We start from the raw sequence: 23,356 nt of genomic DNA, 5'->3' as shown, positions 1-23,356 counted from the left end.
GCTGAATTAATTTACACAACATCTGAGAGATGAACACTAAAGGCGTTGCAAAGCGCCTGTGAAAATGACACTCCTGTGATCGTTGCCACTGTTAGCAAGTGTGAAAACTCTTGTCTCTCTCTCTCCCTATCTGTTTGTGTGTTTGCAAAAGAATAGTCTGCACCAATTCAGACAGTTCCATAGTCAGTTAATGCTGAAGCAACTATGGCTAATCATGACACGTACAATTAGGAGATTAGTGGGTTTCTCTTTAATGAATCATGTGGCAAAGCGAGTGGTGCATGACTTCATGTGAGAGGCTCGTTACTATACTTGGACAGGTTAGTCACTTTTGTCCTCGGGGACACAGGCTGTTCAGGGGGTGTTGACCGGGTCGTTGGTGGCTGGTTCTGTCCTTCGACCCAAGTCTTCAACAGTGAGAGAAATCAGGAAGTGACGCTGTATTCAAACTGATCCAAGACGGCCCCAGGAGTTGGGGCCGTCTCCCCCCCCGTCTCCCCCCCCCCCCCCCCCCCGGGAGGAAGAAATCGTGTGCCGTGTCCCGTCGGCCGCCCCCCGACAGCGCCCCCAGAACGAGCACCGCTACAACCTACAACCTGGCTGCGACAAACGAAAACGAAACTGCTGCACGGCAAGCAGGGGTGCCTGCAGCTGCCTGAAGGGGGCGCCAATATGCCAATTCCCCAGTAACTGAAATGATCAATAAGAGAAAACCGCGCAGAGATTTCTTTTTTTTAAATGCTCTTGCGCCCCCCACTCTTGCACTCCCAATCAAAAGTGAAGGTAAAAAAGTTTTTCGCCAAATGAAAAAATTGTTAACAAACAACAAAGACCTCCACGGAAAAGTAGATAAACCTGCTTCATTTTACACTTAAATGTACATTTAGTCATTTAGCAGACGCTTTTATCAAAAGGGCCGTGATGGGTAGCCAGTGGAGGGAGATGAAGAGCGGGGTAACATGGGATCGTCTGGGTAGGTTGAAGCGTTGAAGGTGATCAGGAGGGCTGCTGCATACACTTTCATACTTTGTATTTTGAAGTGTAAATAAGCAGCAACAAATATGTTGCTTGCTTCTTAATCTATGTGTAACGGGTGTGAACTTGTGAAACTCACTCCTCAGGTATTTAAAGGCTACCCGCGTCAATATATACCTAGCATTTCTTTGGCGTAGCTGGTAGTGGTCACGCTTAGCAAGTTAGAGGTCGTGCGTTCGAGCCCAGCGAGTGGCGAACGACGCCTTGAGGTGACAAGGCGTGGCCACGTCCTCTGCACAACAACATGTGCCATTTTAAATTGTAAGTATTTTATATACAGACATATCAGTTGAAAAATGTAAGTACACTTATGAACTCGTGTCTTTCTCCACCTGTTTGAACATTTGATATTATTTATATAATAGGTTTGGAAGTGATACAAAAATAAGTATGTATAAATGTATAATAATATGTATAAATGGAGTACAGTAAAGTAGACACCTGTTTTTTATCGCCTGTTTTTTTATAACAGTGCAGTAGACCAAAAATGATGTGGCCTACTGTCACTTGCACAACTTTTACAGACAGCGGGATTCGCTCTTATTCGTTACAATTAAGTCAAGGTTATTGTGTATCTACTGTATTCTCTCTACGGCGCAGGCAGCCAACCATGCTGACCCATTTACGATAGGCTACTCAATACTGAGTGCCCAGTAGGCTACGCAATGACGTATTCTGCGAGTGCACGCCTGAACAAGAGTGAGCACTCCAAGTGTTAATCTCGACTGTAAAATATGGTCTCCTCAGCCATGTACAGTGCCCTCCAAAAGTATTGGAACAGTGAGGCGAATTCCTTTATTTTTGCTGTAGACTGAAAACATTTGGGCTTGACATCAAATAATGAACGTGAGACCAGAGATCAACGTTTCAGCTTTTATTTCCAGGTATTTACATCAGGATCTGATGCACAACTAAGAAAATATCACATTTTGTTTGAATCCACCCATTTGTCATGTGAGCAAAAGTATTGGAACAGATATACTTAAAACATATTTAAGTGAATAAGACTTAATATTTAGTTGCAAATCCTTTGCTTTCAATAACTGCAGCAAGTCTGTGACCCATTGACGTCACCAAACTTTTGCATTCTTCCTTTTTGATGCTTTCCCAGGCTTTCACTGCAGCCTCTTTCAGTTGTTGTTTGTTTTGTGGGGTTCCTCCCTTCAGTCTCCTCTTAAGCAGGTAAAATGCATGCTCTATAGGGTTTAAGTCTGGAGATTGACTTGGCCAGTCTAATACCTTCCATTTCTTGCCCCTGATGAACTCCTTTGTTGTTTTGGCAGTGTGTTTTGGGTCGTTATCTTGCTGCATGATGAAGGCTCTGCCAATCAGTTTGGTTGCATCTTTCCTTAAACTGGCAGACAAAATGTTTCTGTAGACTTCCAAGTTCATTTTGCTGCTGCCATCATGTGTTACATCCTCAATGAAGATTAATGAGCCCGTCCTAGAAGAAGCCATGCAAGCCCAAGCCATGACATTACCTCCACCGTGTTTCACAGATGAGCTTGTGTGTTTGGGATCATGAGCAGTTCCTTTCTTTCTCCAAACTTTAGCCTTTCCATCACTTTGGTAAAAGTTAATCTTTGTCTCATCAGTCCATAAAACTTTGTCCCAGAATTTTTGAGGTTCATCTCTGTACTTTTTGGCAAATTCCAGCCTGGCCTTCCTATTTTTCTTGCTAATGAGTGGTTTGCATCTTCTGGTGTAGCCCTTGTACTTTTGTTCATGAAGTCTTCTGCGAACAGTAGATAGTGATACCTTCACTCCTGCCATCTGGAGGTTGTTGCTGATCTCACTAACAGTTGTTTTAGGGTCTTTCTTTACAGCTCTCACAATGTTTCTGTCATCAACTGCTGATGTTTTCCTTGGTCTACCTGTTCGACGTCTGTTACTTAGTACACCAGTAGTTTTCTTCTTCTTCAGGACATTCCAAATGGTTGTACTGGCTATGGCCAATGTTTCTGCAATGGCTCTGATTGATTTTCCATCTTCTCTAAGACTCACAATTGCTTGTTTTTCACCCAAAGACAGCGCTCCGGTTTTCATGTTGTTTTCACCTCTGAATACAGTCTGCATAGACAAAACCTATCTTACCCAATCTGAGTGTAGACATTCAGTGGTATTTATTGATTGAATAATGTATGTAATAGGACACACCTGGGCAACAAAACACACCTGTCAGTCATATGTTCCAATACTTTTGCTCACGTGACAAATGGGTGGGTTCGAACAAAAAGGTGATATTTTCTAATTTGTGCATCAGATCCTGATGTAAATACCTGGAAATAAAAGCTGAAACGTTGATCTCTGGTTTCACATTCATCGTTTGATGTCAAGCCCAAATGTTTTCAGTCTACAGCAAAAATAAAGGAATTGGCCTCACTGTTCCAATACTTTTGGAGGGCACTGTATGTACAACTGGAGATGGTGACAATTTTAAAAGTTTCTGACGGCGGTCTTCTGGGTGGATATCGTGAAGCCGGCGTCCCGCTCCCTACCCTCTCCGCTTTATTTAATTGGGCAGAAAGCAGTAGCGTTACTGTTGCCCTGCAGCAGAGCAAGCTATTACACAATCCCCAAGTCAAATTAGAGGCTCTGACTGCGGCCATCCGGGTAGAGTCGGCTTTGCGTGCTTGGAACTCCCCACATTTAACTCTGCGAGCTTTCTGTCGCCAGCTGCACACCTTATTTCAATCTACAGCATCGCTTAAGAGAGGAACACACACACACACACAGAGAGAGAGAGAGAGAGAGAGAGACAGAGAGAGATTAAATTGTCCTGTGTAGATGCGGACTATCGGAAGCCTTCTGTTTCTATCAAACCCACTCTTCCTTTAGATGGGTTTTATTCGTAGTGCGTCGTGGCGTGCTCGTCCGGCAATTAGTTTTAGAACTATGCACGAGACCCCTTACTGAGGGAACTCTATAGGCCTAATCAGAAGTGTCTCGAGGCTGTCAAGTCTCGCAGACCCAGATAGATTTGGCGTGCGCGCACTGCTGGGGTCCCAGTAGCATCGTTGGCCCCTCCTACAGGCAGGGGGCCGTGAGCAGTCTTGTGGACCAATCGCGCGCCGGCTTTGCCTCGGAGGGGAACCCAGCCTGCTCCCTCGGTATACGCGAGCAAACGAACTCAGAGATCAAGCAGCGGAACGGAGAGAAGGACACCGAGCTTTCTAACACGTAAATTCTCGCCAGGTTTCTCTCTTTCAAGCCCTCCTGATGCGACGCACGACGCTGAGGAATAGGAGTGTTGATTCATTCGAGGATACGAGAGAAAAACGGTGTCGCCAATACTCGACTTCAAGGTAAGACCGACTATGTGCGCTGCAGAAACACCGAGGCGCAAAGCAGGTGCTCTTGCGCATTGAAACATCCACTGTGTGTAAAGCGGAACGGAACACCCACGTGACAACGTCAAATCTTACCTGTCTTGTAGTATACTACGCGAATAACGTTTTTAAACAAAACATGAAAAATACATTTGTTTTTATGACGTCTTAGGCAGCAGCACATAATTAGGCAGCAGCTCCCGGCTGCTGGTTCGTGGTAATTAGTCTCACAGCTGTATCAACCTGACAGCTCGTGCAGGGACGATATTAAGGCCCGTCCATTATGTTGGTCACAAATTGACAAATGATCGCAAGGTGGGAAATCAGAATCCATCACAAGTCTGCCTGGGAACGAGTGACACTGGTGCGTAAAAATGTTCACTCACCGCAAAAGCGTGTGGGTACCAGAGAGAGATACTGTAGCTAGGCTATCTATTTTACCGCGAAAGCAGTGACACGAGGCTTAATTAATCACATGAGACCCGTGTAAACCAACCGAGTCGCGAGGGACACCAATGTGATGATTCCGCTGGACCACCCCGGCTATATTCTCCGAGGGAAGGCAGGAATAGGCTAGGAGGGCTTGGGCAATGTATTAACTGTGTGCTGCTACACGAGATTAAAGGATCCAGCTAATTAGAGAGTGTAGGTACTCCGTTTTACATCATGTCTGTGACATCTTGAATGACCGTTATCTCCCCGAGCACTAAATATCTAATCTTATTAACAGTCAGTTTTCACGTCCGCAAAAAACAGCTGGTGTGGGGTGCAGAGCTCACGCACAAGCGCGTTTGATCCAGTTTCAAATGGTATGATTCGTCCCTGACGTCCCATATATATTATATGTACGGGGGGCTATATTGAGAGTGTGCGCTTTACAGGGCCAATCAGCTTAGACTCTTCTGTTGTGATTTAGACATTCGAGTGGAATGTTAACTGAACCAGGAAGATAAACCACTCCATCGTCTCCCAGTAAGGAGATTTACTTGTTTGTTGTTAGGCAACGTACCACTGTGCATGAGTGTGGCTTCACATTTAGACTCGACCATCAGGACGGGGCTTTTGGTTCACAAGGGGCAACATAAGTTGATTCACCAGCCTGTCCATTCATGAAAACAACCATCTGCAAACTAGTAAAGAACGTATCTTTGTCTGTTACGTTTAAACATCAATGCAATCCTGTTAATTATTTTCATTGTCACATAAAGAGCACTGTAATACCTAACTACAGGCCTTCAGTATTAAGCCTTTCCGCTCTGTGTTTGTCTAAGGTGCTCCTTTCACATGCAGGCAAGGATAAACTAATTGATATCCACTGAAATGTTCTGGGGTTCTCCTCTATAAACTGCTAAATAGTCCTATACCAGTACTATCCTGGTAGATAGTCCTATACCATTAGTGTACAAGTGTATAGCCGAGGGTTAACCATGGTTGTATGATGCATGTAGGGAGCCATTGTTAGGAATGACATGGTAACACCTGTCATTAGGGGGACTTTCCAAGGGGCTGAATTTCATGTGCTTTCAGGACACGCATCTTTAAGATAACGTGGCTTTAACAATGATCATACAACATATGTTGTGCTGGCCCTGTTCCTGTACCAGGGGTGTATAGTCCAGTCCTGTACCAGCAGTGAGGAGGAGAGACATTAACCATCTCCATATGTAGGAGTTGGTCACTAGTGTCTCCTTGGCAACATTGTAATGTTACCAGTATAGACATCCAGGCATTGCCAAGGAGGAGGCACGCGTAGGCTTGACCAGAAATGAGACATTCAAAGAGGCGCTGAAAGCACTGTGTTCAGAGGGTGAGCTGCATAGTGTTTAGAGGGTGAGCTGCATAGTGTTTAGAGGGGGGGGCTGCATAGTGTTTAGAGGGTGAGCTGCATAGTGTTCAGAGGGTGAGCTGCATAGTGTTCAGAGGGTGAGCTGCATAGTGTTTAGAGGGGGCTGCATAGTGTTTAGAGGGTGAGCTGCATAGTGTTTAGAGGGTGAGCTGCATAGTGTTCAGAGGGTGAGCTGCATAGTGTTTAGAGGGTGAGCTGCATAGTGTTTAGAGGGTGAGCTGCATAGTGTTTAGAGGGGGGGCTGCATAGTGTTTAGAGGGTGAGCTGCATAGTGTTTAAAGGGTGAGCTGATTCCAGTTAGACAGGATACGGTCCTGAACTGACCCGCCAAAGATTGAGAACTTAGACATCACATGCAAGATAAGGATAAGAGCATCTGCTAAATGAAAATGTAAGATGCTGGCCATTTGTTTCCATATGCTTTCACCAGTGCAGAATTGTGATGAATGTCGAACTAGAGTGATGTAAAATGGGCATTAATTCCAAATGACAAACCAGGATTCAAACTTCTGTCCATGTTGTGAACGTAGCCTCAGTGCAGTTCTAGACAACGTGCTTGGAGAAATGCAATAACCAGAACTGTAATGGTACTGAGCTATAAAGAGGCCATTCTACAATGTTGCAGACCCATAAAGGCCATTTGTTAAGGGTTGCACTTTCTGAGGTGTAAAGGGGTGTTGTCCATATGGATAACACTACACTCATCTACTCATCAATCCATCTCTGTTTTATTCGTGTAACAATTTCCCCAGCTGCAGCTGCAGTCTGCCTCCCCACAATTCAAGACAAGACACTAATGGTTTCATGCGAGTGAAGTCTTTGGGAGTGAAGGGAGCTTGGGAGAAACCAATGGGAGATATGGGGGATGTGGGGAGTTGGAGAACCTATAGGGTTGTGTGTCTTACATAGACAACCCTCATGGACTGAACAACATCTCATTCTATTGTGATTTATTATTTTGGAGTTTAAATCACACACACACACAAACTCATACACATGCAGACATTTTAATGTTTATGCATACACACACAAGCACATGTGAACATGAAAAGGCCATAAATCCTTTCCTTCTAAATTGAATGCAGTTCAGTTCAAAGGAGCTTTATTGCCATGAAAAAGAGATTCTCTCTTCCTCTCACACTCTCTCTGTCTCTCTCTTCTAACCTCTCCTATTACACATGATCACTCTCTCTGTCTCTCTCTTCTAACCTCTCCTATTACACATGATCACTCTCTGTCTCTCTCTTCTAACCTCTCCTATTACACATGATCACTCTCTGTCTCTCTCTTCTAACCTCTCCTATTACACATGATCACTCTCTCTGTCTCTCTCTTCTAACCTCTCCTATTACACATGATCAATCTCTCTGTCTCTCTCTTCTAACCTCTCCTATTACACATGATCACTCTCTCTGTCTCTCTCTTCTAACCTCTCCTATTACACATGATCACTCTCTCTGTCTCTCTCTTCTAACCTCTCCTATTACACATGATCACATTGGGAGCTAGAGATCCTGCTCCCCATCCACTTGATGTCTCTTCTGGTGTGTTTATGCATGCATGTGCGTCTGTTTGTGTGTTTATGTGCATGTGTGTCTGTGCGTGTGTGTATGTATGTGCATTTGTGTGTGTGCATGTGTGTGTATGTGCGTGTGTGTAGACCGTCTTCAGTTTCACACATGACTGTATCACATGACTGTATCAGATGATGTAATGGTGAGAAAGATACAACTGAGATCGAAGAGGAGGATAGGAGGAAGGAAAGGAGGAGGGTGAGCAGGGCTGTAGGAGAGGAGGAGGGGAGGAGGAGAGGAGGAGAAGAGAAAGAGAACACTTTCACGCACTGGGATGTGGGGCTAAAGGGCATAGAGGGGCGGGGTTAAAGGCCAGAGATGGGCGAGCCTGAAGAGGCGAGTGTAATTGCTGTAACTTAAATGGGCGGAAAAATGTTTGTTCATGCTTTCCCGGTCCTGCAAGGCCATGCGAGCATAGAGGCCTTTGTGTATGTGTGATACACATTTAGTATATATCTCTTAGTGTGTGTTTTTTAGGGCAGCGGGCCCTGTGTCCTGACTGACTGACAGACAGACGACTGATTGACTGACTGTGCTGGAAAGATTATGGACTGCATAGCCAACTGTGAGGATGGCAGAGCTGTTTCACATGAGAGAGAGAGAGAGTGTGTAATAGTGTGTAATCATACTTGTCTTTCTCCTCTCTTCCTCTACTCTTCCTTTCCACTCCATCTCTCCTCTCCTCCCCCTACTCCTCTCCTCCTCCTCCTCTCTTCCTCCTCTTGCTCTTCTCTTCCTCTTCCTCTTCTCCTTCTCTGATGGTGCAAGTCTTGGGAAGTAGTTTCATTGAGTATTCATGAATCATACATCTCCTTCCTCCCTGTGTGTGTGTCCCATGTGTGTATACTGATGTTTTACGTGGTTAGGAATCATATCTGCATCATGTGACATGTTAATGCATGTGTGCTGTATGACACTGGAAACTAATAGTCAAGGGAAATACTGCTGTACACTGATAGCCAGTCTTACACTCAATAAAACATGTTTATTACCTAACACCACGTACTGAGGTGGTCTATTTCAGAGCTCTATGTCATGTTGTTAATGTACATACAACTATTTAAGAAAAGCTTGGTTTCTACTGTCAGAAAAGTCATGTAAAGACAACTGGTTAGTCTCTACTGTCAGAGGGGGGGGGAGAGGAGGTGGAGGAGAGGAGAGGAGGGGGGAAGAAAGGAGGAATGAGGAGAGGAGGAAAAGGGAGGGGAGGAGGGGTGAGCAGAGGAGGGGTGAGCAGAGGAGGGGTGAGCAGAGGAGGGGTGGCAGAGGAGGGGTGAGCAGAGGAGGGGTGGGCAGAGGAGGGGTGAGCAGAGGAGGGGTGAGCAGAGGAGGGGTGAGCAGAGGAGGGGTGGGCAGAGGAGGGGTGAGCAGAGGAGGGGGCAGGAGAGGAGAGGATGAGGCAGGAACAAGAGGAGGATGGTTTAGGGTTGGGAGGATGGTCTTTTCTCACCTTGTTTTATCTAGTACTCCGAGCTTCCATTTCTACTTTTCTATTCCCTCCATCCTCTCCCCTTCCCTCTCAATCCCCTCCCTCATGTAGTCCATCTACTTTTCCCCTCCTCTCCTCTCCCCTATCCTCCTCCCCCTCCTCTCTTCACTTCTCCTTGTCTCTCCGCTCCTCTCTACCACTACACTTCTCTCTTCTTTCTTCTCTTCTCTTCCCCTCCTCTCCCCTCCTCCTTTTCTCCCGTCTTCTCATTGGTGGTGGCAGCACAGAGGGAGGTCCCTGCACTCAGATGTAAATAGATAATGTTGCGCAGGCCTTGTGCTTGTTAGGCTGCTGAATAATGCAGGTGGTCCTGAAGGCATTGTTGTGCTTCATGGCTGACATGCACTACGCCAGCACTTTCATGTCTGCAATATTGATACACAGAGACATGGATAGAGAAGGGGGACTAGAAGGAGTGAAGACAGTGAGAGAGAGACAGTGAGAGAGAGACAGTGAGAGAGACAGTGAGAGAGACAGTGAGAGAGACAGTGAGAGAGACAGTGAGAGAGATGGGAAAACTGAGGAAGGGGGAGAGAAAAGGGTGGAGAGAGAGAAACTTTGCAATCTTTAGAAGTTTCTTTGACTTTGAGATAAAAGCTTCATTAACATGACATATAGTTCCTGTTCTTTCACCCCTAAAACATACTATCTCAGAATAGCTTCACACATTTAAATATGTGAGGAAGTGAGGGAGGTAGAGGAAGTGGGGGAGGTAGAGGAAGTGAGGGAGGTAGAGGAAGTGAGGGAGGTAGAGGAAGTGAGGGAGGTAGAGGAAGTGGGGGAGGTAGAGGAAGTGAGGGAGGTAGAGGAAGTGGGGGAGGTAGAGGAAGTGAGGGAGGTAGAGGAAGTGGGGGAGGTAGAGGAAGTGAGGGAGGTAGAGGAAGTGAGGGAGGTAGAGGAAGTGAGGGAGGTAGAGGAAGTGGGGGAGGTACAGGAAGTGAGGGAGGTAGAGGAAGTGAGGGAGGCAGAGGAAGTGGGGGAGGTAGAGGAAGTGAGGGAGGTAGAGGAAGTGGGGGAGGTAGAGGAAGTGAGGGAGGCAGAGGAAGCGGGGGAGGTAGAGGAAGTGAGGGAGGTAGAGGAAGTGAAGGAGGTAGAGGAAGTTTTTTGTTTTTGTTTTATTTGGATCCCCATTAGCTCCAGCATAAGCTGAAGCTATTTTTCCTGGGGTCCTACAATCTATCATGTGACAATACAATTTACGACATCACATTTCACACCATACACACAAGACATTATTCAAATTACAAATCATATTTACAATAAACACATTTAATCACACACACAAAAAGAAAAAATACAAAAAATAAATAATATTGAGAAGTTGACAAGATTACGCTACTCCGAATAGATTTTTAAATTTTATATCATATCTATTTTTAAATAAGATATAATGAAAGCCCTATGACTGAATCTCTCTTAATTGATCTTAATTATTGCAATGTCTTTGAAGGTAATGGTTCTTAAGTGATTTTTTAAAACCATACTGGGTGTTTTGTTGTTAGATGGTATTTGGAAGAGCGTTCCATTCACACATAGCTCTATACCTGACTGAACGTTGAATCGATTTGGTTTTCACCTTCGGTAACATAAAACGGGAGTGAGGGAGGTAGAGGAAGTGGGGGAGGTAGAGGAAGTGAGGGAGGTAGAGGAAGTGAGGGAGGTAGAGGAAGTGGGGGTGGTAGAGGAGGTGAGGGAGGTAGAGGAAGTGAGGGAGGTAGAGGAAGTGAGGGAGGTAGAGGAAGTGAGGGAGGTAGAGGAAGTGAGGGAGGTAGAGGAAGTGGGGGTGGTAGAGGAAGTGGGGGTGGTAGAGGAAGTGAGGGAGGTAGAGGAAGTGAGGGAGGTAGAGGAAGTGAGGGAGGTAGAGGAAGTGAGGGAGGTAGAGGAAGTGGGGGTGGTAGAGGAAATGAGGGAGGTAGAGGAAGTGAGGGAGGTAGAGGAAGTGAGGGAGGTAGAGGAAGTGAGGGAGGTAGAGGAAGTGGGGGAGGTAGAGGAAGTGAGGGAGGCAGAGGAAGTGGGGGAGGTAGAGGAAGTGAGGGAGGCAGAGGAAGTGGGGGAGGTAGAGGAAGTGGGGGAGGTAGAGGAAGTGAGGGAGGTAGAGGATTTTGGGGAGGTAGAGGAAGTGAGGGAGGTGAGGAGAGGGGAACAGAGGGGAGAGGAGGGGAAAGGAGGGGGAGGGGAGACGCTGTTTGATCAGTGAGGTGCTGAGTCACAGTGGGATGCTTGTGATGGAGGGATTTAGTCTGTTCAGTGAGAGAACATAAAAGAGAGAGAGAGGTAGGGGGAAGGAGAGATATATGGGAAGAGAGAGGGGGGAGGAGGCAAGGAGATCCAACAAGTTTTCAGAGGACAAGGATACCCTCTTTATCCTTGACGTTACACATAAACCTGAAGTGTTTACTTCTCTACACACACCACAACAAACGTCTCTCTCCATCCAAGTCTCTCTCCCCCCTCTCTTCTTTTCTCTGTATTTATCTCCCTCCCTCTCTCCTTCCCCCTCTCTCTACCTATGTCTCTGAGGGGTTACCTTACAGAAGGAGCTGTTGTGTGCAGCCAACACAAACAACTTTTTCCCCGGATGAGCATGTCTGCTCCTAACCCGATGTTCACACTGTCTACTGTACTACACAGTTTCAATGTGTGTCTGTCAAGACTCACAGTCCAGATGTCCCAGGGTAGCACCCCAACAAGACCTCTACCAGTCTGGTTCCTGGTTGGCTAATGTCTCCCTGCTTGATAGTAATGAGAGCATGGGGAGGGGTGAGTGAGTGGGGGTGGGGGTGGGAGAGAGGCTGGGCGGTGGGGGAGAGGTGTGAGTGTGGAGGTTGGAAGTTATTGAGGACGATCTAAAACAGTGGTTCTCAACCCTGGTCCTCATGTTTTGTGTGTACATGTGGGGTGAGGATGTGGGAGAGAGGGCAAAGAGGATGTCCTTCCATCCCACACACACACTCTCTTCCTCTCTCCTCACTCCTTCACTCCTCCTTGTTATGCTTAGTACGTTTACCCCTCTGCACCATCACTTTAGCATGCAGTGTGTGTGTGTGTGTGGAAGAGGAAGACAGGAATAGAGAGAGTTATGTCAGCTTGGCATTCGATCATCTCTTTGAGGGATCGAGAGAGGGAAGGGGAAAGAGGGATGGAAGAACAGAGGAGATCAGGGAGTCATGAAGAGACAGAGAGGAGAATGAGGAAGAGGGAAGAAGAGAGAGAGATGGAGAGGGAAAGAGAGAGATAGAAAGGGGGAAGGAGGGAGAAAAAGAGAAGGGAATAGAGAAAAAGGGGGAGAGAGAAATGAAGAGGGTGAGGGAGAGAAGGAGGCCTTGCTTGGGTCTGCAGTTCAAGAGAGCAGAAGATTAAAGAGGAGACGATGCTTTTGAAGTTGGGGCGATTAGACGTTCCCCCCTACACACACACACCACCCCTCTCTTACACACACACCCACACACAAACTCTCAGCACACACACATACACAACCTTCTCGTGCACACACAGCGCTAGCACACACACAACCCTCTCTCACTCACACACACCACCCTCTCTCACTCACACACACACACACAACCCCTTCTCTCAAACATGCACACAACCCTCTCTCCCTCCCTGTCTCCCTGTCTCCCTGTCTCCCTCCCTGTCTCCCTCCCTGTCTCCCTCTCTCCCTCCCTGTCTCCCTCCATGTCTCCCTCCCTGTCTCCCTCTCTCCCTCCCGGTCTCTCTCCCTCTCTCCCTCCCTGTCTCCCCATCTCCCTCCCTGTCTCCCTGTCTCCCTCCCTGTTTCCCTCCCTGTCTCCCTCCCTGTCTCCATCTGTCCCTCCCTGTCTCCCTGTCTCCCTGCCTGTCTCCCTCCCGGTCTCCCTCCCTGTGTCCCTCTCTCCCTCCCGGTCTCTCTCCGTCTCCCTCCCTGTCTCCCTCCCTGTCTCCCTCCCTGTCTCCCTGTCTCACTCCCTGTCTCCCTGTCTCCCTCCCTGTCTCCCTCCCTGTCTCCCTCCCTGTCCCCCTCCCTCCCTCCCTGTCTCCCTCCCTGTCTCCCTCTCTGTCTCCCTCTCTCCCTGTCTCCCTGTCTCCCTCCCTGTCTCCCTCCCTGTCTCCCTGTCTCTCTCCCTGTCTCCCTGTCTCCCTCCCTGTCTCCCTCCCTGTCTCCCTCCCTCTCTCCCTCCCTGTCTCCCTGTCTCCTTGCCTGTCTCCCTCCCGGTCTCCCTCCCTGTCTCCTTCTCTCCCTCCCTGTTTCCCTGTCTCCCTCCCTGTTTCCCTGTCTCTCTCCCTGTCTCCCTGTCTCCCTCCCTGTCTCCCTCTTTCCCTCCCTCTCTCCCTCCCTGTCTCCCTGCCTGTCTCCCTCCCGGTCTCCCTCCCTGTCTCCCTCTCTCCCTCCCTGTCTCCCTGTCTCCCTCCCTGTTTCCCTGTCTCTCTCCCTGTCTCCCTCCCTGTCTCCCTCCCTGTCTCCCTCCCTCTCTCCCTCCCTGTCTCCCTGTCTCCTTGCCTGTCTCCCTCCCGGTCTCCCTCCCTGTCTCCCTCTCTCCCTCCCTGTTTCCCTGTCTCCCTCCCTGTTTCCCTGTCTCTCTCCCTGTCTCCCTGTCTCCCTCCCTGTCTCCCTCTCTCCCTCCCTGTCTCCCTCCCTGTCTCCCTGTCTCTCTCCCTGTCTCCCTGTCTCCCTCCCTGTCTCTTTGAAACCCTCTGTATTAAAAGACCTAATGATGAGTGTGAAGCTGAAATGTCAGCTGATCATTTTTCATGTGACGAGCCGGTCATGTGACGAGCCGGTGCTGACATGGCTCAGCAGCCCCGTCTCACGCCAGTTCTAAACAACATCTACAGTTCCTGTGGATGGCCTCTGATTCTACAAACTATTTATAAAAGAAAGCAAGGATGGTTAAAGTGTCTGTCTGTGGGAACTCATCTAGGAGATGACTTATGTGTGTATGGGTGAGCTGTAAGATGTGGGTGGGGTGTTTTGGGGGAAATGTACACATTTACAACTTATCAATCAACTCCAGTGTTGTTCCATGCACACATGAGCTCATGGTTAGTCATAACCGTCATGAAACAGACATCAGGATCTGGTTCTGAACATGTAACCGACAGATCCAACATGTTTCTGAGCTTCATCTCCAACATAGTTGCTTTATATTTCCATAGAGATGAGAAGAGCAGCAGTGTCTTCATAACTACAGTATGTCTGCTACACTGGCGATGATTTATGCACAATAAATGAAAATAGCTTCATTTTGAAATACGCTGTCGCCCCTTATAAATCAATTATGTTGGAGGAGAGGAGAAGGAGAGAGGAGAGGCAGGGAGAGGAGTGGAGGAGAGAGGAGAGGAGTAGAGAGGGAGAGGAGAGGATAGAGAGGGAAGGACTGAGAGAGGGAAAGAGAGGAGAGAGAGGAGAAGGAGAGAGGAGAGGCAGAAAGAGGAGTGGAGAGGAGTGGAGGAGAGAGGAGAGGAGTAGACAGTCAGAGGAGAGGAGAGAGAGGGAGGGACTGCGGGAGGAGTGAGGGAAAGAGAGGAGAGAGAGGAGAGAGGAGGAAAGAGGGAGGGAGAGGAGAGAGGCACTGTGAGATAGCTGGGTTCTAGCGGTCGCCATAGCAACCCCATAAAGACCAGTCCCCAACGTAATTAGAGGTCTGAGCCCAGGATCGCTGGACTGGAGAAAATATAACAGCTGGAGAACAGACTGTCATCAGACCTGTATCCAAACAACTGAACCTTTACTTTGAGAGAGAGAGAGCGAGAGAGCGAGAGAGCGAGAGAGCGAGAGAGCGAGAGAGCGACAGAGAGAGAGAGAGAGAGAGAGAGAGAGAGAGAGAGAGAGAGAGAGAGAGAGAGAGAGAGAGAGAGAGAGAGAGAGAGAGAGAGAGAGAGAGAGAATGTTGTATATTGATAGCATTGTTTGACAGGGTGAGAGAAGACGGGATCAAATACCTATGCTGTACCATCAAATACCCCTACCTCAAATATTGTTACCTCAAATACCCCTACCTCAAAATGTTTTACCTCAAACACCCCTACTTCTATTACCCCTCCCGCAAATACCCCTACCACATATACCATTACCTCAAATACCCCTACCTCAAATATCCAGTCCTCATATAACCATACTTAACACACCAGTTTTCCAACTGTGGTTGTACGTGTGTGCGTGCATGCTTACGTGTGTGTGTGTGTAGATGTGCTTGTATTTGTGTGTGTGTTTGTGGGCATTTCATCTTTTGTCCTTAAATTACTGAGGATGTCATAAAATATGACTTAATAAGAGGAGGGAAAATGCAAATCTATATTGAGATGTCTCTGCTAAGAACATCAGTTCCTTCGTGTTCTTCAAATATTTATGACTTTGTTTTCCACTTGAGATATTTGACTGTTTCTCCCTCATTCGCGTTTTCAATACAAACACATAGTAACCCAGTCAAATCAAATCAAATCAAATTTATTTGTATAGCCCTTTTTACACGCAAGCATGTCACAGAGGGCTTCACATGCGCCCATAGAACTGCCCCTCAACCAACCTAAACCCTCAAGGAAGACAAGGAAAAACTCCCAGAAAAACTCCCACCGGGAGAAAAAATGGAAGAAACCTTGGGAGGAGCAATTCAGAGAGGGATCCCCTCCTCCAGAGACGGTTGGTAAGACAGAGGAGCAGAACACAAGCTAAACATAGTCATACAGTGTCAATGGGTTTTGAAACACCAAAATCCATTGTTCGGCTTTATAGACGTTGGATGGGACCGGGAAACTCGCTGTTGGCCGTCATGGAGACTGGATTCCGGGTGACGACCTGGTTCAGCGTAGGCAGACCGACGACCAAGCAGGTCCTGACAGCTCAAACCCCCCACACCACAGGGAATGTGTGGGGGGGGGACAGAGAGGAGAGCAGGGATTAGAGAATGCCAGGAGCAGCTAACAGTTACAGTCATAATAGAATGAGATCCCCACCGGTCAAGTGTGGACTAGTGCAGCAATTTAACAGAGCAAAAAGGGTATTTGATGCAGCCCCACACACCAAAACAACGACAGCCCCCCTCAGTTGGAACATGAAATCTGTTCCAGGGGAAAGAACTCTAAAGTAGGTTATACTTATACGAATAAGGATGAAAACAACCAGTCCCCCGTTGTCTCCAACTAGTAATAAAAACTATAACAGTAACAATATACAGCAACGGAACTATAATAATAATAATACTTACAATATACAGTAACAGGTTTACTTTATTTGTAACATCTAGCTGGGCAATGTGAACATAAGCTATAATTAAAATTTAAAAGTTACATGTGATACACACATAGGCAAGCACACATCCCAGGTTTACATAGAAAGTACACACATACTTCCCTTTAACAATCATAGAATTGACTAAACAAGAACGTTTTTAATCTAGTTTTAAATGTCGAGACAGTATCAGCTTCCTTAATTGAGATGGGTAATTTGTTCCAAAGAAGAGGTGCTCTATATGAGAACGCCCTACCTCCAGCAGTTTTTTTCTTAACTTTGGGTATTACCAGATAGCCGGCATTTTGAGATCTTAGAGTCCTTGCGGGGCAATAGGGTGCAAGGAGACCGGAGAGGTACAGTGGTGCCAATCCATGCAGAGATTTGTAAGTTAGTAGTAGAACTTTGAAATCAGCTCTGGCTTGGATAGGGAGCCAGTGTAAAGAGATAAGAGTCGATGTTATATGATCAAACTTTCTAGTTTTAGTCAATAGTCTAGCAGCAGCATTTTGCACCCGCTGTAAGTTTTTTAGGTAGGTAATTGGGAGGCCAGAGAACAACACATTGCAGTAGTCCAGTCGGGACGTAACAAAAGCATGTATTAGTTTTTCAGCATCATCCTTTGAGAGGAATTTTCGTATTTTGGCAATATTACGTAGATGGAAAAATGCTGTTCTGGTGATTTGCTTAATATGGTACTCAAACGAAAGGTCTGGGTCCATTGTGACTCCCAGATTTTTTACCAGCTGGCTTTGAGATACTTTGACGCCGTCTAAGTCTAAGGTTAGATGGGATAAATTATTTCGGTGTTTTTTCGGGCCAAAAATTTGAACCTCGGTTTTATCCGAATTAAGAAGAAGGAAAATTGCAGTCATCCAAGTTTTCAACCCGGAAACACAGGTTTCCATAGCATGTGGAAATTCTCCCGGCTTTATAGACATGTATAGCTGAGTATCATCTGCATAGCAGTGAAAATCTACCCCAAAACTTCTAATTATGTTTCCTAAAGGCAACATATAGAGTGAAAATAACAGAGGGCCTAAAACTGAACCCTGTGGTACTCCGTATTTTACAATGGAGCTCCTGGATGAGCAACCATCATAGTGGACATATTGTGATCTATCAGATAGATACGATCTGAACCACTGAAGTGAAGTACCAGAAATCCCAACATAGTTCTCCATACGTTCCAGGAGAATCTCATGATCTACAGTGTCAAAAGCTGCACTTAGGTCTAGAAGAACAAGGACAGAGCTAAAGCCCGCGTCAGAGGCTAATAATAGATCATTGACTACCTTGGCTAATGCAGTTTCAGTGCTGTGGTGAAGACGAAATCCAGACTGGAGAGGTTCATAGAGCTGATTTGAGGAGAGGTGCTCAGTGAGCTGTTTTGCCACAGCTTTTTCCAAAATTTTGGAGAGAGATGGCAAATTTGAAATGGGCCTGTAATTGCTAAGACAACCTGGATCCAGGTTTGGTTTTTTAAGAAGGGGCTTGATAATAGCTTGTTTGAAATCGTCAGGGACTTGTCCAGTTACAATAGATTCATTAATAATACTAAGCATGGGCGGTCCAATAATATGGAGAAGTTCCCTACAAAGTTTGGCAGGGAGGGGATCGAGAAGGCAGCTAGTGGGTTTCGAGGAATCTATCAGCTTGATGAATGCTTCCATAGAAATAGGGTTAAAGTGAGTGAGAGTCTCAACATGCAGAATGCTGGGTACAGAGGGAAAATCAGTGTTGATGGCCACTCCTCCAGGACTAGTCTGTAGTTTGTCCCTTATTGCATAGATTTTTTGGTCAAAGAAATCTAAGAAATCATTGGGAGAGAGATCTGAACTAACACAGAGTGTACTTTTCTTAGTGAGTTTTGCAACAGTATCAAATAGGAACTTAGTGTTGTGTTTGTTCTTACTAATCAACTTAGAGAAATATTCTGATCTGGACCTGATGAGGACTTGCTTGTACTCTATTTGGCTGTCCTTCCAGGCCAGGCGGAAAACCTCCAATTTAGTGGTACGCCACTTATGCTCTAATTTTCTAGTGGACCTCTTGAGAGTGCGGGTTTCCTCTGAATACCATGGAGCCAGTTTCTTGTCTATTCTTTTCCTTGGTTTGAGTGGAGCAACAGAATCTAGGGATTGCTGAAGAACCAAATTCAGATCCCTTGTTTTAGCATTTAATGATTTATTCGGGACATCAAGTGCTTCTAGTGCAGCGGGTAGAATACTAGCCAGTTCCAGAGCTGTATTTGGGGTTAAGCAGCGGCTAATAGAAATATTCTGGGTGCCTCCAAGGCTCTGGCAGAGATCCATTTTAAAGGTTACCAGGCAGTGGTCTGATAATATAGGATTGTGGGGATGGACAATGACATCACTAATCTTGATTCCCGGCGTGAGAACTAAATCCAATGTATGCGAGTGAAGATGGGTAGGTTTAGAAACCACCTGAGTGAGACCTGTGGAATCCATAAGAGCAGTAAAGGCCTTACTTAAAGGATCTTTTGGGTCATCTACATGAATGTTAAAATCACCCATAATTAAGATATTGTCAGTGTATGTCACAAGATCAGCACTAAAATCAGCAAATTCCTCAAGGAAGAGGGAGTATGGGCCAGGGGGCCGGTATAGAGTAACTATACAAAATGAAGGAGGGGGGGCAACAGTAGTAGAATTAGTCCTTTTTAAAGTAGTTGGTGGTTTCATACAAATTATCTCAAATGATTTAAAGGTATTTACAGATTTTAGGTTGAGGTTGAAGCTAGCTTTATATAACATAGCAACACCACCACCTTTCTTTGAAACACGAGGGATGTGTGAATACTCAAAATCAGGAGGCAATGCTTCATTCAGGGGGAAATATTCATCAGGTTTTAGCCAGGTTTCGGTGAGACCAATCAGGTCCAGGCTGCAGTCAGACATCAGATCATTAATCAAAACAGCCTTTGTGGATAGAGATCTGATGTTTAGGAGCCCAACATTCCAGTATGGGTTTTTGGCAGCTTTAGACGTAGATAATACTTCTGAAAAGGTGGCACTGTTATCAGGAAACTGAGTAGGAGGAGCAACGGGTGAGCAAGGCTGAATATATATTAAATTGGTATAATTCCTAATAATTGAGGGCCGGAATTTGGAAAAAGGGCGGGGGGCCGACACCGTCTCAATGGGAAAAACAACATCAGCAACCACCCTGTGGTTCACCCAGTGAAGAAGTTGTTTCATAAGCAAGTGTTTCTCTGTTTGTGTGATGATGTTCCAGAGCTGTGTGGAGCCACCATACAGATGTGTGTTGAGTGTGTGTCGTAACATACTGTATGTTTCCCCCTCCTCCCTGTGTAAAACAGGTGCCCCATCCTCTAAGGGCCCCCCCTCTAAGGGCCCCCCCCTCTAAGGGCCCCCCTCTCTAAGGGCCCCCCCTCTAAGGGCCCCCCCTCTAAGGGCCCCCCCCTCTAAGGGCCCCCCCCCCCTCTAAGGGCCCCCTCTCTAAGGCCCCCCCCCCCTCTAAGGGCCGCCCCCCCTCTAAGGGCCCCCCCTCTAAAGGCCCCCACTCTCTAAGGGCCACCCCCCTCTAAGGGCCACCCCCTTTAAGGGCCACCCTCTCTAAGGGCCCCCCCCTCTAAGGGCCCCCCCTCTCTAAGGGCCCCCCCTCTCTAAGGGCCCCCCCCCCTCTAAGGGCCACCCCCTCTAAGGCCCCCCGCTCTCTAAGGGCCCCCCTTCCTAGTGCCCCCCCCCCCTCTAAGGGCCCCCCTTCCTAGGGCCCCCTGACTCCAGGCTCGATGTGATGTGACACATATGGGGCCTGGCTGCTCCATCAATAGAGCGGGAGTGAGAGACAGACATGGAGTGTGAAAAATTGATGTGCCCTACTTACACCATCATGGAGAAGGCAGGGAGGAAGGGGGAGGGGAGACAGAGAGAGAGGGAGGGGAGACAGAGAGAGAGACAGAAATTGATGTTGTATTTCTTGTCAGAAGGTGTCGATGTGTTTATCAGTGTATATTTGCTGTGTGTGTGCGCGTGCTGTGTGTGTGCGCGTGCTGTGTGTGTTTGTGCGTAAGTGTGTGGGAGTGTGTGTGTGTGTACGTGTGTGCATTTCAGCTCTTTTTTCCAATTAAGTTCAAAGCCTCTGAGTTTCTCATCACCAAAGTATTATTAAACACACGCACATTCAGCCACAAACACGCACAGAAACACACACACACATACAAACACACACACTAACATGCTCACTGACATAAACACACATGCAGACACAACTCTCTGAAGGCTTGCAGGCCTCTCATTAGATTTCTCCCACTCTGCAGTATTTGATCAAACACCTTTAGCTGACAAAACGCTGGCTCCTATTTTAGCATGTGGGTGAAACTGTCGTGTGTTGGTGTATGAGATGGAGAGAGAGAGTATAGGTGTGTGTTGTGTAGTAGAGAGAGAAAGAGAGAGAGAGAAGGGGTTTGTATGTGTATTTGAGTAGGTGTGTGTATTAGACCAGGTGTGTGTGCACATTAGTGTGTGTGTGTGTTTAAAGGGGTGATTGACTGGGTTTTTGTGGTATTTCACACTGTTCCTTAAGGTCTCAGAATAGGATATGTAACATTGGTTGGGCTGAAAATGGCCCGGGTGCTGTTCTATGCCCCCTGATGCTTCCATTGAATTTGTCCCAGGACAAAACGCTAGGTTTTCTCCTTTTATGGTATGCTCATGAATATATAGATGAGCTGTGCGCTGATTGGTTGGTTTACAATGAGTGAAGCTGCGGAGTAAAGACGTAACACGGCCAAACAGCACTCATTATTGAAACAACGAAGGTGGAGACTTGAAATAAAAACGTACAAATAAATCTATTGTGTCTACACAACACTTTTCAACAGATTGACTAGACATAATTTGAAATGATTACATTAGTTGTTTCCACTTCTGTTCTGGAAGCAAACAGGATCGACTTAGATGGTAGCACTACAGCAAACAAACTATCGTGATTCAACTCAGCTTCAGTTAGCTCTAGCTATCTTGCTGAAAAATAGATCTGGACAAACATGCATCTTGAATTGTAGATTTACATGACAACACGGGTTATTTATTTCAATGAAACACAGTCAGGAACATGAAATACATTTAGTCATTTAGCAGACACTCTTATCCAGAGCGACGTACAGTAAGTACAGGGACATTCTCCCAGAGACAAGTAGGGTGAAGTGCCTTGCCCAAGGACACAACGTGATTTGGCACGGCCGGGAATCGAACCAAAAACCTTTTGCTTAATAGCCCGACTCCCTAACCGCTCAGCCATCTGACCCCGGTATAACTTTAGCCCCATTGCCAATAAACGAAATCATCACACATTTTACCGATGCCAAATACAGGCAGGATACGTTACCATTGCTAATAACTATTAGCGACAATATAATACATAACATAAGGTCGGAACAGCATCTCTTTTCAGCAACAGCTTCATAGTAAATCCTGCTTTACATTGTCCGAGGATTTCAAAACTGTCCTCGGTGAAATAGTTAGAACAAATGTGTAATTGAGGGACGAACTGCACAGAGATCTTCTCATAGACAAACATCACAGCCCGTCGAGTGTTTGGTTCCTTAGGAAGACTCTGAAAAGTGTCAGCATTCCCTGTACAGCCTGGAACACTGCATTTACGGCTACTCCATTTTCAATATCTTGAAAACGTATTAACTTTCTTATTTGTAATTCCTGTGGAAGTACAGAGCAGCATGCAGCTAGCTAAAAAAGTGTTGGACATCTATGCGACCTCCGTTTATGTTCCTCGACCAGAAAACCAGAGGGCGGGTAAATGTACATTTTGGGGCGTGGCAAAGTCGATGCTGCAACTTGTGACGTCACAAGTTGCACTGTTTCAAAAGCTAGTCTTTGAAAGTTGCAGTTTCAAAATAGTAGTGAGAAGTGACATTTTGATAAGAAAGAGGTTTCAATGGACTTTGAGGTTCACTGTATAGGCTGTAAGGTGAACCCTGTTATCATTTCAGCCCGCTCCACAGTCTGGCATCTACACAATCTTTAGCTCATAAAAAAACACATTTATTTGTATAGCCCTTTTTACACGCAAGAATTGGTCACAGAGGGCTTCACATACGCCCATAGAACTGCCCCTCAAAAAAAGAACGAGTCATGCTAAGCTACCAAAAAAACGTTTGTCGCTAAAATTCCAGTCGATTGTCGATGCGTCTATGTTTTATGCAGAACTAGTTTCTTCACAGCATAATGAGATTTTGGTGGCACGGTTAGACACGTGATCATCGTACACCAATAAGGTAGCTGCTTTTTGTCAACATGGATGGATATGGTTGGCAAATAGAGGATGGGACCCTTCACCTCACCTGGATGACCAGAAATTCGGCCCCTGACAGTGATTTGCATGTAATACACTGCGGCTGCAAAAGTGCCTGTGAGACAGGCTAGGACTGTGTTGCACAAACTTGTAACTATCTTAAAATGATTGTACTCGCTCTGAAAAATATATTATTGTCGCTTGCTTTTTCCACAGGTACACTCTTGCACTTTTGAGGTTCTTGCTTCTTAATTGTAACTTGTCTAACTACATGCTCTTATTGTTCTTTCCTTTGGGACTTATTTGGTTTCACAATGTATGCTTCATGTTTGGCTACCCATCCTGTTTGGGGCTATCTCGTTGTTATGATCAGTGACCTATGCACTTTTGTAAAACTCTCTTGGAAATCGCTTTGGATAAAAGCATCTGCTAAATGCATAAATGTACAGGTTGTAACATTCAATTCATTCATTCATTCTTCCACAAATGAAAACAACAGTGATCAACCATAAAAACAATCTTCATGAAAAGTATGAAATATGATATAAACTGTACAAAACAGAATAAGTAATAACAGATCAA

At 46.2% G+C, this 23,356-nt stretch overlaps 1 protein-coding gene across 1 annotated transcript in view; it reads left to right on the top strand.

Moving 5' to 3' along the window:
- Positions 1-4,152: 4,152 nt before the first annotated feature.
- Positions 4,153-23,356, top strand: part of dlgap3 (discs, large (Drosophila) homolog-associated protein 3) — a 74,648-nt gene continuing 55,444 nt past the window's right edge. The window contains exon 1 of the mRNA XM_047018753.1: positions 4,153-4,340. The gene's annotated coding sequence lies outside the window, so the exon portion shown is untranslated. The remainder of the gene's footprint in view (positions 4,341-23,356) is intronic.

This window comes from Hypomesus transpacificus, chromosome 4 (genome assembly GCF_021917145.1).
Source record: "Hypomesus transpacificus isolate Combined female chromosome 4, fHypTra1, whole genome shotgun sequence".
In the NCBI taxonomy this organism is placed as follows: domain Eukaryota; kingdom Metazoa; phylum Chordata; class Actinopteri; order Osmeriformes; family Osmeridae; genus Hypomesus; species Hypomesus transpacificus.
This window is presented reverse-complemented; position numbering and strand designations above follow the sequence as displayed.